Raw genomic sequence first — 16,390 nt, 5'->3', positions numbered from 1 at the left:
TGACCACATCTGTGTGGAGGACATGTTTGTTTGCAGGGCAGGCTGCAGAAGCTGTGCTAATCCCAGTTCTTTTTGGGAAATGAAAGTCCTTGACTCAAGCATGAATGATACTGGCAAAGATCCCATTACTGTAAAGCTCTCTGCCAGCCAGCCACCTCTCCCCCTCCCCCTTTTTATATCTCTAAGGTCACTAAACTGCAATTTAGTCATCATTCTTTATAGAGCATGAGCAGATATGAAACATCTGGAAACTGTTGTAGTCACACTTTGAGATACACATCCCGAGGGAATTTAACTGCATAGGAATGCCATGAAGTACTTTTTACCTTGAGGTCACTGCAGCCTGAATGCATCCTCTGCAGCTAGTTACTGAGTACTAACGCCTCTTAGACAACCAACAATGAAATGAGTTAGGAGGTCTCAGTACAATTCCCAGTGAGATGAAAACCTCAGCCCAAAGATCACCTCAAAAAGTCCATTAGACATCCTTCTTTTTGGCAGTATCAGCGAGGAAAAGTGGGCTATAAAACTTTCACTCCTTGTTTAATTCCAAATGTGGTCCCTCTGGAGATGAACTGTGGCCTGCTGGTAGGAAAGAAATTTGCCCTACTGCTACTTGTTCTTTATAAGTAGGTAACAGCAGTCCCCAAACACATCAAGAAGTATTCCCAACCTGATATAAAAATGTATTTATGTAAAAAAAGCAGATGATTTTCTTTCAAACCCCCACAGAAGTCAGCACCAGTCAATTACAGGAGATGGAATTTTCTTACCTGACCCACACCATAGAAAGTTAATTTAAACTTTATCTTTAATAATCACACTGCTTTTTATTTACTTCATTCAGAAGGTGAAGGGTTAAACACGAGGTGTTTTTTGAATAATTAAAATAAGGAGGAAGCACTATCTTACTGACAAAGCTCCTAATCTTCCTTATTTATTAATAGGAGCTGTGTTAAGACTGCCTGTCCTTAATCCTGCCTCTCACCATGCAAATTCAGAGCATTAGAAATAGAAGAGGCTAATTGAGGCCCTAATGCCTGGAAGAGAGACCATGTCCGTGTCAAAAGCTAAAAAGGGCCAGATCTGATCAGCACCTGGATGTGGAGCAGCTAAGGGAAGTCTTGCTGGCTTGGGAAAGGGGGCTGCCAATTTTGCCCTTTGGAATTCAAGCTCCACCCTGTGGGATTCAGACAAGTCCCGTTCAGCTGGCCCGTTCCCCAAGATGCCATATGTGGCACCACATCATCTTTGGGGCAGGTGTTTGAGGAGCTCCAGTTCACCTTTTGAAGCATTTGCTGGCCATACCTGGAGCCACCAACATTTGACACTGGGCAACCACCCCCTGTGAAGGACAGAGACAGATGTCTCAGACATCCCACCATGAGGGGTCTGAGCTGCCCGGCAGCCTCCTTACCTGCCAGGTCCATGCATAGGTCCTGACTGCCCTGCAAATCCAGCTGCAGGTTTGGGTGAGTTCAAGGCTTTGGTATTAAAGAGCCTAAGTTCTTCCCTCTTCCCTGACATCCTCCCCAAAGACTCAGCCGCCTAATCAAATTCTTTGGCTCAGCTTATGAGCTCTGACAAGATCACAGCCCAAGGAGGCTTGACTACAGACTCAGCAATCCTTACTACATCCAACCCAATTTAGCCATGCTCTCGGTGCATCATGCGCAGTAAAGACCTAATCTAAAGGTAATCATTAATTCGTTACTGCCATGAGGATATAGCAATCAGCAATAGGATGCTGATTGTTTGGGGGATCAAGTCATTGATTATTCATAATAGATGCCTTGGTTTTTTTAAACAACAACCATCCCTCCCAGTTGTAGCCTCTTTATGGACATACTGTAGAGCTAACAACAAATGTGCTCACGAATTTTTTTGGCTCAAACACAACGCTTTTTCCACATTATGTAAAATTAACTTTCAGAACTTACTGTTGCATGTTTAAAAAAAGATTTAAAAACAGGAAAGAAAAAAACTGCGTAAAGCGTTTATAGCAACAACAGACTCATCATCTACGTTTGATAAAGGACTATAAACCCTCATGCTGGCAGGCATAAGATGGTCATTAACCTCATTCAGTCAGAAAGAAAATGTCTCCTGTGAACAAGTAATTCAGTCCTGGTGTGGTACAGGCTTTCTTGCACCTTTCTGAATTACTTGGCAATTCCTGGGGACCAGATATTACATCTGTATAGCCCAGACTGGTAACTCAGGTGCTGCTGTGCACAGCAAATCAGAGTAGTTGGACTAAGGGTTGTGCGGTGCCAATGGTTCTGCCGCTGCCTCCGCTGAAGCTCTGGTACGTAGCCCTGCACATAAGATATGCACCTGATATGCTTCCTGGGAGTACAAAAAGGGGACAGGAAAAATAAAACTATATTGAATTGGCCTCCTGCTTTCCCTCCTGTAAGATGCAGAGTTTACTCTGAGGATTAGCACAGTTTGGCCTGTGCAAAAGATGACCTCAAAAAACAAAGCTACTGAAGATGGAGAGCAGAAAAAGTGAAGTACCGATCCTTTCTCTACAGCTCTACCACAGTAGAAAAGAAGTACAAGCCTGGTTTTAACAAATTCTCCTCGTCACTCCTGTCTCTCAGGTTAGCATTTCAATTAGATCTGCAATCCCCCCTGAAAAGTGTCTCATGGCAGCCTTTCTCCAGTGTGCTGAGCCAGATCTGCCCAAGAGAAATGCTACTTCACAAGTGAAGTGAAAAATTTTACCACAGCCATTAACGCCCTTTTCTGCCACCCCCCACCTAATGTCAGCTCATGTGGGAAGCCAGCGCAATGCAGCAGCGGGCCCCCTCTCACTGTGAACAAAAAGTAGTCCCCAAACGGAGTGGTCCTTCGTTTCTCGGCTCCTTGAGGACAGGACTGACAGTATTTGCTCTGTCTGAACCAGCTCCTCCCTTCCCAGGGCTAACTGGCTAAATCCAGCACTGCCCTCTGGCAGCCAATCTGTGCTCTGGGATTGGCGAGCATCACAAGCATCACTGGCTGTATCTGGGAAAGTGCTGCAAAAAAAATGTAAATCTCATAGTGGACTGTCTCAAACTTCAACTCTGGTGATCTTGAGCTATAAATTCTTAGGAGATGGGGTTTCCTTCTGGGCTGGAAATACCCTGAGCAGTCCCTCATGGTGTATTCTGCTTCCAATACGGCTTTTTTTTTTCTCCTAGATGATCTATCCACTCAGTTACGATGGGGAGGATGGGCAGAGGAGACTAAATATGGGATATTCCCCTGTTTAGGCCAGCCAATACAGTAGAGAAGTAGGTATCTGCAGAGTACAAAGCCACAAGCAGCTGAAGACAGAGCCAGGGCTTACCATGGAAGGCTGCAGCAAAGTTTGGATCTCTGCGGATCAGGCACAACAAGGGACTAATGAGACGTAGTTGCCACTAGTCTCTCTAAAACTGCTGACAGATGAGGTGGACAGCAGCTCCTTGGGCATCACTGCCCCTCCAGAGACAAGCAGACGGCACAGAGAGAGATGGCAATGTAAGTGAGGTGGGGGAGTGTCTTGGGACAGGGATCAGCTCCGTTACCTCCCTACTGACCGAATTTTGCTCCTGGGCAAGGTAGGATAAGACAGCAATTTGAATCTGCTTTTTTTGGCCAGGAAGGGATCCCTGTGGGCCATTACAGATACAGTCTCTCTCATTCCCCTCTCAGCCCTGCACCAAGCTCATCCCCCAGCCAAATACAGCAGTGAGAAGCCAGCAAGCTGCTGCAGTCACAGCCACCTCTCTCCAGCGAGAGCTGGGGCCTGACAGCCCAGCAAAATGACCCACTTCTTGCCGACTCAGACAAAAAAAGCTCCACTTAGGCCCCAGGAAAGTGTCTCTAATAAGGCCATCCGTTAGCTGTGTCGCCCGGACCCCTCTCAGCTATCCTTCATCCCTGCCCTCCCTCCCTGCAGCCAGCCATTAATGCAGTCAGCACGGAGGAGAATGAAGCCGTCGGGCTCAGTAAATATTACCGAGCTCCACACGGGGAGCACAAGACCATTATTTAGACTCCCAGGTCCTGGGTATGTTTTGATCACACCAATTTAGCAAAGAGAGGTAAGAGAAAACAACTGGCTAGCGGAAGGCTGCCCCACCTATGTGAGCCCTGGTCTGGGAAATCCCAAAATCCCTCTGGACCGGCCAAACCCTTCTATGCCTTAGAATCTGGGAGTGCGGCTGGCAAGCCCTGGCGTGAGCGACCCAGTGGGGGACAGCACTGGATCAGTTCCCACCAAAGGGTACTTGAAGCACAGCAGGACAAAACTCACCGCTGCTCAGCCACTGAAATCAGTTGTTCCAATGCTTTTTGCATCTCGTGGCTGTGGGAAGGAAATGTCTTTTATTCCCCTGAAACTTGGCTCTCCACATTCCCTCACGTATGTTTGTACGGGTGTATTTGCGTCTCTCCACATCAGAAATAATACAATGCTGCTCTGCAGCTTGAGCTGTTCCAAAAACCCCTACTCCATAACAACATGTACTTCTCAAAAACACCCACTCCCTGCTTTTAAATCTTTCCTGCATTTGTTCTAGATGACTTCCCTGCCACCTTCGCTTGCCCTTGCCCCAAACCAAGCTCTTCTTTGCCCCTCCATGCAGTGACATGTCTTGGTTCAGGAGCTGGTTTCTCCTCAGCTCCCACTGTGTATGACAGCCATGCTGCTAGTTCAGCCGTATCTGCTGCTTCCCATCTCAGCTCAGACCTTGTTCTCCCCCTGTCTCAGGGTTGTACACGATCCCCTCTCCCTGTAGCTCCACTCTTGGCCCTTTGACTGGAGACACCAATATGCTCATTTACCCACTGCTGTGAATTGCTTTGGCCTGTAAGCACTTCAGATATCATTTGTGTGGGGGGAAAAAATACCCAAGAAAATAGAATGGTGCTACGTGGTATTTTGAGAGAAAAAGAGGCAAGCAGGTCTCAGGAGAGCTGGGTATGAATTTACCTTGCACATCCCCACAGGCACCGGCACAGGAAAGTGCAGGCTGATAAATCCCTTTTATTACCTGCACCAGTATCTGAAGGCAGGAGAGGATTTTTAAAGTCTGGCCAGTCCCCAAAGTGTCAAATCCAAGGGCGACATCTGAAATTCAGTGGTGACAGAGTAAGACAGAGACAGAGAACAGTGACCATGTGTCATCAGCCTGGAGTATGTGCCAAAGCCAAAGAGACAACACATCAAAATAGCTCATGGAGCTCCCGATATAATTAAAGAGTCACTATCATCGCATGGAGCACTCTGGGGGGAAAAAAAAAGGAAGGAAAAAACCCGCTCTGCACAAACGGACGGCACGAATGCTGAGGCAGCAGCATGAAGCTTAGTTCCTCCCACGCCGAGCAGGGCTCTGCATCCTCAAACTGCAGCTCTGCTCGGGAAAAGTGACTATGCAAGAATGCTGGGTTTTCTGCACATTCAATCTCTCCCCTGGGCTGCTGAAGGAGAGCGCTGTTCTCTTTCTTGGCTAAAATAAGCATTCACTACATTCTTCTCCTGACAGTCCTGAAGGAGCCAGCGTGGCTCTCGGGAGTGGGAGTTGGAGCCCACTCTTTTACCAGCAAGGCCGATGTTAGGAAAGGTCCACTGCACTACAGGTCAAGTGGGCTGCAGCACTGATGTAAAGAGCCCAGCCTGCCTCCCAGATGTAATTATTTCCCAGCCTGGCTTTGGCTGGGAGAAGGAGCTGAGAGACAGGTCGGATGAAGGCAGAACCTAAAATCAGGCCCTCCCCTTGGAGAGGACTCCCAGGGACAAGGTAGAACCATGGTGAGGCATATTGCATCACCCAGGCTGCTGTTCCTGTCCCTTAACCCGCAACCTTTCAACCTGAGCTCAGCACAGTCCCCGTTACTCACTTAATTACAGGCACTGAGCAAGCTTTGCATCACTTCAAAGCAGCTTTCCCCCAAGATCCAAGGAAAGAGAGCAAGGCAGTGACTGAACAGTAGAGCTGAGTGCGACTCCTGTGTTGTGCTTATGAGCTGTGCTGTCTTGCACCAAGGAGAAAGAGTTGGGGGACAGCCCATCTCCTCCTCACCAGGACAAGCAGCACCTTTTCTGTTGCCCTACCGCCTAGCCTACTGCATCCTCCTTGAGGATTACCCTGTCTCCTGATAACACAGATCCTCCTTTTATCAGCCAGCAGACCTGAGGAAAAAGGGCAGCAGGGAAAAAGCATTTCGTTTAACCCTCTGATAAGGGAAAAGAAAATCCCTGGTCCATCTAGAAGCACCTGCTCTTTCGTCAGATGCTCTGGTAACAACATCTTAAGGTCAAACTGTGAATCATGTAAAACATCTTTATCTCCTCAAACTGGTCTTTCTCCCTTTTTCTTTAAACTTTTTTTTTTCATTTTTAGATGCCAGGGTATCTGAGGACACTGACTTCCATCACTGCAGGTTTCCTACCTAAGGGGGGGAAGCTCCTCCTGGCCAGGTGAAACACCCAGCCTCCCCATGCTGCAGGAAGGGCAGCATACAGAGGGCTGCTTCTTACCTGGCAAGGGAGTGTGTGAGTGCACCAGCCTGAGACTTGTGGCCTGCAGCTCTCCTTTCCTGGAAAGGTAGATCTGATTGTCGTAGCAGCAACGGAGGACTTGGGTTAAACAAGTATGGTGTGAGAATGAAGGACTGAGGAAACAGTTAATGCCAACATATTGTGACTTCAGATTGTAAAACTGACTCCCAACCTGACTCAGCTTAGCTACCCCTTTATTTACTACATCATCAGCGAGATGCTTTCCTGTGTCAACTTACTGGTCCCTCAATTCCTGCAGCAGAAAGTCTTCCAATATCTCTGCAGTGTCACCCACTCTATAAATGACTATCTGTTCCAAAACCAGTGCTGACCATGCAGCGATCTGTCTTTTCAGTAAGCAGCTAGGGAGAGATATTAGGAACTGCTTGCAATGAAGCAAAGCTGAAGACTATTTTTCAGCTAATTTAAACTGCAATAGCCAAAACAAGTGAGATCGGAGCAATCCTGTGTTTGCACAGACTCACGAGTGCATGGACACATCATGCCAGCACACTGATGCCTGCCTATGCTCCGCTGTCCTCTTACAGATAAGGGAAAAGACCCCACCCTACTCCTGATGTCACCCCTGGACAAGACCTAGCAGGATTTTGGTTGCAGTGACCCAGTTTCTTTTGCTGTTGTTATTTGGGATGGGAGGTAGCGGGATGGGAAACTGTCAACAGACTCTGTTGATAACCTGTAGAAAGCCTCTCCGCTGCTCTCATCCGACATGGTTTAATTTTTAATTCAGCAAAGCAGTGACAAGGACGTAGGCTGCCGAAGCCAGTCAGCAGCACAAATTGGCCAGGACAGGCTGAATTGATCTACCAAGAGGAAATGAAGACACAGCAGAAACTTTGGGCTATAGGTAGCGATGGGGCAGGCTGTGGAGGGGGAGCGTAGGGCAAAGAGAGAAGTATGCTGAGGGAAACTGATAAAGAGCAACAGAGAGGACAACACAACAGGAGGGAAGTAATTGCCCTTTGGACAGCTACAGCAGCTTTTAGTGCCAAGTCCCTTCTGCCCCAAGAAAATGGGCTGGCCCAGGGTGTACTGCACATGGACTGTATGGATCTCATTGCTGGTGCACCCACCGTCCCTGTGCCAGAAGCTGTAGTGCAGTAACACGGTCAGCTGCCCCGACTTGGGTGCTCAACACCAAGCTCCAGCTTTTTTAGCCAGAGGTAGAACTGTCACCGCCCATGCGATTCCCCTACCTGTCTGTATCCCTCCCAAGCCAAACCCAAGGAGTGACAGCGCAGCTGTGTTACTCACTTCCAACTACAAATAAAAGCAAGATGGTCGACAGGATTAGTTGGCAGGGTTTGCTATCAGTACAAGTGTTAGCGTTTATTATCTTATTAACAGGCTTAAGACGTACATTGAGAGGGAAATGAGGAAAGCACCCCCAGCCTGAGGAAATCACAGAACCACAGAACTGTAGGGGTTGGAAGGGACCTCAAGAGATCATCAAGTCTAACCCCCAGCTCGCACGTACAGGCTGAGGGCCACACTGAGAGCGTGTTTGCTCCAGTGACATGAGCAGATTTGTCAGAATTACAGTTTATATCCTGTAAAAAAAAAAAAAGCCTTGTGACCAAGCAGAATAAGTGCCCCAACACCTAACGCAACCACTTGGGCCAGCAGCTGAGAACACTTAATGAACATGCTGCCTGACACTTCAATTATTCAACAAGTAGCACGCTGCTCAATTGGCATTTTTCAGCGGTAGCTGTATATATACAGCCCCTTCTGCCAATTCACATCAGATTCAATGCTGTTCCATAGAGTGTTGAAAAATACCAAAATTCGCCAAATCATTTCTAGCAAGTGGCTCCGGAGAACACTCAAAAGTGTCAAAAGCTGAGGAGGAAAAAATACTATTTTAATACAGGTCTTTTGCCAAGTTTGATCCCCAGTTTGACCGGTTTTGTCTAGCATCAAGGATCAGTGGAACTTTGTAAACTGCCATGTTTAATGCTTGCAGCAAAAAAAAAAATGCAAACCCAACCACAGGCTGGTTGTATTCAGTCATCCGCCTGTCACTGGGCTGCAACTCCGCTCGGATTCATTAGGCGGCTTTCAACAATTTTGAATGAATCTGATCCCCGGTTTGAAGCAGAACCGTATCAATAATGCTCCTCTCTTGTGACTTGATGAAAATGTTTGTACAATCTGAGAATCAGAATATAATCATGTAATAAGCAGAATGCAATCCTCGAAAATAAATGCTGTCGAGCAAAGTGAAAGCCACACCATTTAGAAACAACAACAAAACAGTATTAGTAATGCAGTGGTAAGACTGAAATCATTCAAAAATTGCTCTGGAAATGCCCTTTTCTCTGTATTTTGTGACGAGAAATAATAATACTCTGAAGGCAAGGCAGCAGAATTCGTGGCATTCTCTGTGCCCAGTACTGAATGGAGGCAGCAGTTATTGTACTCTATGCTATAAGAAATAATTTATTTTACCACGCGTGCTGCTCTTAACAGAGAGGGGAAGCCTGCATTTGGAAAGTGAAGCATAAACTCTTATTGAGCATTATCAATATCAAAGCTTGCAGTCATTCACCACAATAAATAAATAAACCCTCTCATCTGTACAAACAGACCACAAGACCATAATTACGAAGCATCTTGCTATGTTTGGGCCTTGCTTTTTCTTGCTTCCCTTGTAGAATTCAAAGATTCATATAAGCAGCGTGTACACACTTCAATGAGAGACAGGACCACGATTTATCTGACATGGCTACAAAGGTATTAAACTAGCTGGAGTGATTTTCAACAGCAGTACTGAGGGCACAATAGCAGAGACTTCAATGAAAATTAGCCGTTCTGCCAAAATCCTGTTCACAGCCCATGCCAGCATCTTTTGTGCTGATGTCTCACTGCTATCTGTATCTCCAAAGTTTAAACTAGTTCAGGTAGGGCTACCCAGGCTTCAGTCATGAATGACATATGTCATTCCTCTATAGACAAAGCCTCCTCTGCTACTTAGATGCTTTTGACCATTCCACCCACCATATATAATAGAACCAATGTAGTCTGCTTTTGATATGCAAAACTGGTATGGGTGAAAACTTTGCAGGGGTGGTAACAAATGGGTATAACATCAGCAAAATGAGCAATTATCAGCAGAATTTTCCCTCTCTGGGAAAAAGAGAAGAAAGAAGTTTAATCACAAGATCATACGAACTTCTCTTGCAGTCTAGGGAAAAACTGCAAGCCTGAAGATTAGTCATAGGAGGTCTTCCTTGGCACTCCCTTGTAGCAGGAATTACATGGAAAGTCATAAAGACATTGATGGTAACTACGCAGAGCACTCAGGCTCTGATCACATTCAGTGATCCCAGTTGAAAGCTGCTGCTACTTCGCTAACTCTGGTGAAGTTACATTGGGCTAACATGGGTTTAGTGGCAGCTGAGCCACAAGGAAGGGGGAGCCTACCCTCCAGGTTATGACCTTCACAGCCGCTCAATGTTGTCCCGCATTGGGTGTGAGGCAACAGCCCACTCCGCGTTTGCTCCGACTTCCATAGGAATCGAGGCCTATCTGAGCAACAAGGCCCTGCATGTGAGCAACAAGGCCCCACGTTATGTTTTGTTCCTGGAAGAGCTGTTCAAATATTTTCATTAGAGCCAGAGCATTTCTGGATGATAAAGATAATTAAATGCTGAAAGTGTAGTGATCCATTTGACACCAAGAATAAGAGATATGAAGTATTTCTAATAAAAACAGGACCCCCGGTGGGATTTGAACTCCCTGTGTGTCGTTACAATTTGAGGCAAGTGTTGCATCCACTACAAGGCTATCACAGTCTCTTTGCCAGGTTTGCAATTTGCCGCTCTTATATTGCCTACGTCGGGTCTCTCCCATAGTTCCTTAAACGCAAAATTATGTACTACTGAAGACTGCATGCAAACATAAATTAATTTGTTTAAACGAACATAGGAGTTATAAAGTTCGGAAAAACCTGTTTCCTAGCTGGTGCCAACGTCTATAACCCGTTCCTGAATTCATTATCCCTGGTCTCAATTTCCTGTGTGTTTTGCTTCATCAGTGGGTTAAAAACAAAGCTGCTAGACAATCATGATGGTGATGGTGGTGAAGAAAGCGGCTTCTGCTCTTTAGATGTCTGCTCCCCCATACGTAATGTCAGAATGATTAGAGCATCTGATGTGATGAGAGTGATTAGATCTGTGCAAACACACACAGAGGAGGAAAGAGGTTGGCTTTGACAAAGCACTCAATTACCCAGGTTCTCCCACCACGTCTGGTCCTATCATAACGGGAACAAAGCTCCCTCTGTTCTCCTGGGAGGGAATCGCTGCCGTGCCTTTCCGCACCACCACTGTAAATCATGCCATACAGTTCTGTGCCACACAGCTATAATTTGATAAATACCAGAATGAGTCAAGGCAATAAATCTGTTGGGTTTTAATTATAAGTGTGCTTTTTCATGGGGAGGGGGCTGGGTTGTTTTTCAGCTTCTGCCAATACAAATAACGTACATCTGCCTCTTCGGACCCGCCTGCATTATTCTTCTTTGGGAAGCCCTCCACTACTGCCTTACCACCAGGACTGTCCTGGCACAGCAACAGCTGTCTCAGGAGCATAAATACACAGTGAAAAGGGAGAAGGTTCTTCCCCTTTCACACTGCCGGGTGAAGAAGCCCGACCCTGAGCAGGGTTAGAAAACACAATGGGAGGAACATGGGTGTGGAGACTCCCAGGGCATCTCTCCTGTAATCTTGGTTTCCATTGATACTGCCTACGCTTGTGATTCTGCCAGTGCTCTGTGAGTACACAGGTAGGGTTTTTCCCAAAAGTCCTGACTTCCAAAGTTGAATGATCAACCAGAGGCCTTTCAAGTTCTTCTTTCAAATACAAATGTTGTTTCTAGCTGTCGTAGTTTCACATGAAAGCCCAAAAATGCACGCTAACAAAGTAGGAAAGCAAAATGACAGAGCTCAAATACGTTCTTCCATTTATTATTTTAAAAAGCACTTTTGCAGATCCTTCTCCTGCTTCTAAACATCTGAGTACAACTCTACAGATTGCACTAAGGGAACGTTTGCTCTAAGAAAAAAGGGATGGACGCATGTGCGTGTAACACAGCGGAAAGGAAAAAGAACTTAAGAGCCACACACGTCTTCATATGGGGTCACCTGCAAGACACCAGGTGTGGGAGAGCATATAGCAATACGAGCGTGTATACCCACCTTTGTATGCACACAGCGTGGCGTGTGCGTCAGCGAAAGGGAGCAGGCAACAGAGAGAGAGAGACTGAGGGAATCTCTGTGTGTGAACATGCCTGCGCTCCCAAAGGTCAACCCACTCTCCTCAGATTTAATTCCCTTTCTCACTGCTACTGTTCAGAAGTAAATGTTCGCTTTTTATTAAAAATCAAAAGCAGAGGGGCTCGTAATCCTCCTGACTCCAGGTTTTCTCATATAAATGGAAAGTTTAGCTTAGAGCAATAGCAGGTAGAATGAGACTGAAAGCAGCAGCTAATTCCCAGGAGATATGGAAAAGCTAAACAACATTTGAGGATTGTTTTGTTTGTATGTCCACATTTTTCATTAGCGAAATACTTCATTCGCATTACTATTCTGTTTTAAATTGATAATTTGTTAAACCCCTGCACAATGCAGCACATATTTTGAAATAAAATTTTTCAGGGCTATTGCAAACCAACTGCATTCTCCCCATGTAAAACTGATTATATTCTGATCGCTGCTAAAAGACGGCACTGCACTGTTTTCACAGATCTCCCTTATTAAATATGTTCCCCCTTACTCAATTTCTCATATAGCCCTCTCCCCCTCCTCATTCTTACTGCTAATATCGAAAATCTTCCCTTTGAAGCCCTGCCCTGGCTTTAATGGTATTTCCCTTATTTAGTGCAACCTTCAGAGAGGAGGCCACATTAAAAAAAATATTATCAGCAACGCTGCTGGCTTGAACTACCAAAAGGCACAAGTGGGGAAGGTGGGAAGAAGATCTCTTGCTCCTGGTAGCCAAGTCCTCGGGTAGAGCTGAGATCAGGCCGGTGGCCTTCTCTCAGAGGCTCCCTTGCTTGGAGGGTTAATTCATCAGTTTCCTTCCACCTTACTTTTGGGTATGTCAGAGCTATGGTAAACCCAGCAGCACCAGAAAAGGCGATTAAATGATTAAACCAACTTGTGGCATCCTCTGGCTTTCAGGCAAACTCTGCATCCACTCATACTTGGTTTCCAGTACCTGTTTCTCCAGGTACAAGTGGGTAGAGGGCAGCTTCCCCCTAGGGTTATGCCCTCTGTGCTCTGGGTCAGCAGAACGGCTTGGGAGCTTCAAAGCTCTATGTGAGCCCCAGAGATTGCTCTCACCAGGCAGACCCAAGGTGTGTGGCTGTACCAGCTCTCTGGCTCCTTTACAACGGACAGAGAAGAGGGCCCAAGCCTGCGAGCAAGGGTTTCACTGTCTCTTTATCAGCTGCATCTAGGCATAACGCCCAAGGATGTGGAACTGCAAGGGTCTCTGCTCACTGATGGAGCGATGAGTGGCATCCCAGAACTGGGAGCAGACCTGGGATTTTAATAATGGGACAGTAACCACAGAGGCCTCAAATTTTTCAGCCATTTCTGTCACTGTTTCCTGCTGAACATTTGAAAAGACAGGCAGAGGCAATATCAGGGCAGGTTTCTGGCATGGGATGTGGCACTCATTTATAAAACATAAGGAGGAATCATTTGTTCATGCAAGGAGTTGTGATTCACCTGCAAATTAATTACAGAGTAATGAATGGGTAACGCTCTTTCTCTGGGCCTCAGTTTCTCTATGACTTTGAGTGTATTTGCCACTGTTCTTGAGGGACACTGTGGAGATCAGATTTTTCTACTTTGAAAATACCACTTAAAGAAGTAAAGTTCATAGTGCGCTTCATGCGGCACTTCAACTAGAGTCATGACAAGGACTTAACATTATCTCTCCAGTTTTGCCTAGCTTGAAACAACACATATAATCCTACCTCTGTTATATCTTTACCTCCATAAGTATAGGCCAGAAAGCTCCTAGCTCGTAACCAGATCATCTGCTTGATGCCAGAGTTGCCTTTTCCCTTTGGGATGTCCTTTTACCTACACTAAAATGAAGTTTCTTCCTCCTGCTACTGTCCCAAGCACCTGCAGGTTTTGTGTGAATAAGCCCTGCCAGATAATCTGAGCTGAACTCATTTCCTCTGCATCTGACTGTCCTCTCTGTGAGCCAGTCTGTGAACAGGAACATGCCTTGGCATTATCTATACCATTTAGGATTTTACACTCAATTAAATCCCCTCTTAACAGCTTCTCCTTCTTCTTCATCTTCTTCATAGGCTATAAAGGCCTCGCTTTTATTTTTAGCCAGTCCCGTTGGCTTAGGACTCACAACCTCTCATATCATATTTTCTTCCCTTCTTCTCTACACCTTTTTGAGTTCTCTAATGTTGAGGGAGCCAAAGAGATAGAGTGGAGTGTATGATAATCAGCTGTTGTAGGAGCTATGCTATGGTGTCCCTGTCACACTACACTGATCTGCCTCACTTACCAATGATTAAAATTACAAATTGTTTCACCACTTTTCCCAAAGCCTCGTAAACTCTGAATCCATTCTTGCTACCTGCTGACTTAACCTTCCTGAGCAGCGTCAGTCTCTGGACATCATCTCTTCTCAAGGAGTTCTGCAACATTTACTGCATTATGTGACTAGGAATGGATCCTGCAGAGGTGTTAATGGAGGAAATGAGGTGGGCTACATAAAGTCAAATACTGCCCTTACCAGCTTGGTAAATCCTACCCGTCTCTTTGGCTGGCACACCTAGGTAGTTCCTCTCCTGGAACAACCATAGTTTCCAAAAAAGACGAAGAAAGAAGTGGTTGCTACCAAGCTCCTTTTCATGTTGTAGCTTAACAGCTCAAAAACTCATCAAGGAGGTCCAATTCTGTTTTGTCTGAGAAGTTTCAGTTCATCCTCTTCCATTTCCTAGAGGAATGTCTATAATCTCTACTGGTGTTCAGAAGATACCAGGCTTCCTGCTGAAGCTGCCATACACTAATAAAAACTAACTAGGACAGAAAAAGGAAGGGCCATGCACAGCCTGCTGAGCAAGGCACTCCCACCTCTGCTGCCCATCCTCTGCTCTCCTGTTGAGTGGCTAACCTGCTCCGTCTTAGTAGTAGTGGGGCCCTTCTGGGCTTGGACAGAAATGCAACTGCGAGCATATGGTTAGATATGCTGGTAAACAACAGAAATGTACATAGACTTCTCTATATAGAAATGGACATCAATGAACAAGTGGACTTGGATTTAGGAGCCAAGAGTGGCGGTTGGGCAGAACTTTGGTACCTGTATCCTTCTGAGGGTTTAACCATCAATTTCCCTGTTCCCCATCTGTGAAATAGAGTAATTTTACTTCTCTGCACGCCTGAGGCACTCTGACAATCCATTAAAAAGATTGAGAGTTACTCATATACTAGGGCAATGAAGGCCACACATCTGCTTAAGATAGCACACTAACAACTATGAGAAGAGAGAGCCCTGAAGCCCACCAGCCTCAAAGTACAGATCAAGCAAAGGCCCTTTGGTGATTTCCCACCAAATAGCACGCCTACCAACTCTTAGCATAGGCTCACCTGACCGAAGTTTAGTTCAAGATGTGAATCATCCTACCTAAAAGCACATTTTGACACGCTAATGTGCTGGTTTGTCTACTCAACACAGTTTGGTTGGTGGGAGCTGGGTAATCCCACCCCAAGCTTCTTGTATTGGGGAAGTAAATCAAGAGGTCTTCATGGCCACAGTGCAGAAATCCTAGCTTCACTGATGTGTGGCTAATGTTCCACCAGTAAGACTCCCAGCATCCACGGTTGTGGTAACTGAAGACTAACTGGTATCACAACAGATATCTCTCTATCTGCAAACATGCTAATTTCCCATATGTAACTGAGGTTAAGACCTTAGAAGCTTCCAAAGGAATTAAATTATGTCATAATGATTTCATACTACTGGAGGGAAGCATCACCTCACTTCCAGCCCTCAACACCAAGACCATTTCCCCATCAACTCATTTGAGAGCTGGGCCCCTAAAGGCAGGTTACCACAAAGTACAGGAACATCACTCATTTTCTTCATGTGAATGAGCAGTACTCGGCGGCCTGCTAGCCAGAGACATGGCGAGAATTGAATTTATTCACCTGCTTGCCATGAGACGCCACAACAGGATTCAGTCACCGGCCTTTGTGGCAACAGCCCATTAACTCGTTCTTACAGCTCTCGGCAGCCATAACGGCACTGCTCACCAGCCCCTCAACATCTGCCTGCCTCTGTACTTTCATGACAAATTTCAGGTTTTGCCTGTCTGCCACTGCATATGGAAACCTGATGGATTTAAGCAAGGACTAGATCTAACAAGATCAATGCACTGTTCAGCGGGCACAGAAACACCACCATCAGTTTTATGGATGAAAGCCAAGCACGAGGGCCTGACCAGTTCTCGTCACTAAAGGTCCTGCAAGAATTTTCTAAGTGCTGATGTCTCAGAGCTGCTGGTTGGTACCCAGCAGCTTCCAGCAGTACAACTGCACTCTGCTCCCAGGAGCTCGCCCCTTCATTGTTACAAGGAAGTTGTTGTGTATATGCTTCTCCAGTGTAAGGTAATTGTCTGTTGTCCCTTTCTGCTCCAGCTGTGAGCCTGGACATACTGACAATCCTTGCATTCTCTTTAAAAGGTGGTGTATTAGTGCACATTTATCAGGCAATCAGTGATACATGGTTTCTTAAAGGAAGAAGGAGTCTGTCCACCCACTCCACCAGCTAAATTAAGTTTAGCTCCAGCTT

At 45.9% G+C, this 16,390-nt stretch overlaps 1 protein-coding gene across 2 annotated transcripts in view; it reads right to left on the bottom strand.

The window, feature by feature from the left end:
- LSAMP (limbic system associated membrane protein) overlaps positions 1 to 16,390 on the bottom strand; it is a gene marked incomplete at both ends in the record, with an annotated part of 312,320 nt that overhangs the window by 257,530 nt on the left and 38,400 nt on the right. The gene's annotated exons all lie outside the window — the stretch shown is intronic.

This window comes from Gallinula chloropus (assembly GCF_964237585.1).
Source record: "Gallinula chloropus genome assembly, chromosome: 1".
Classification (NCBI taxonomy): domain Eukaryota; kingdom Metazoa; phylum Chordata; class Aves; order Gruiformes; family Rallidae; genus Gallinula; species Gallinula chloropus.
Note: the sequence above shows the minus strand (reverse complement) of the source record. Positions and strands in the feature narration are given on the sequence as shown.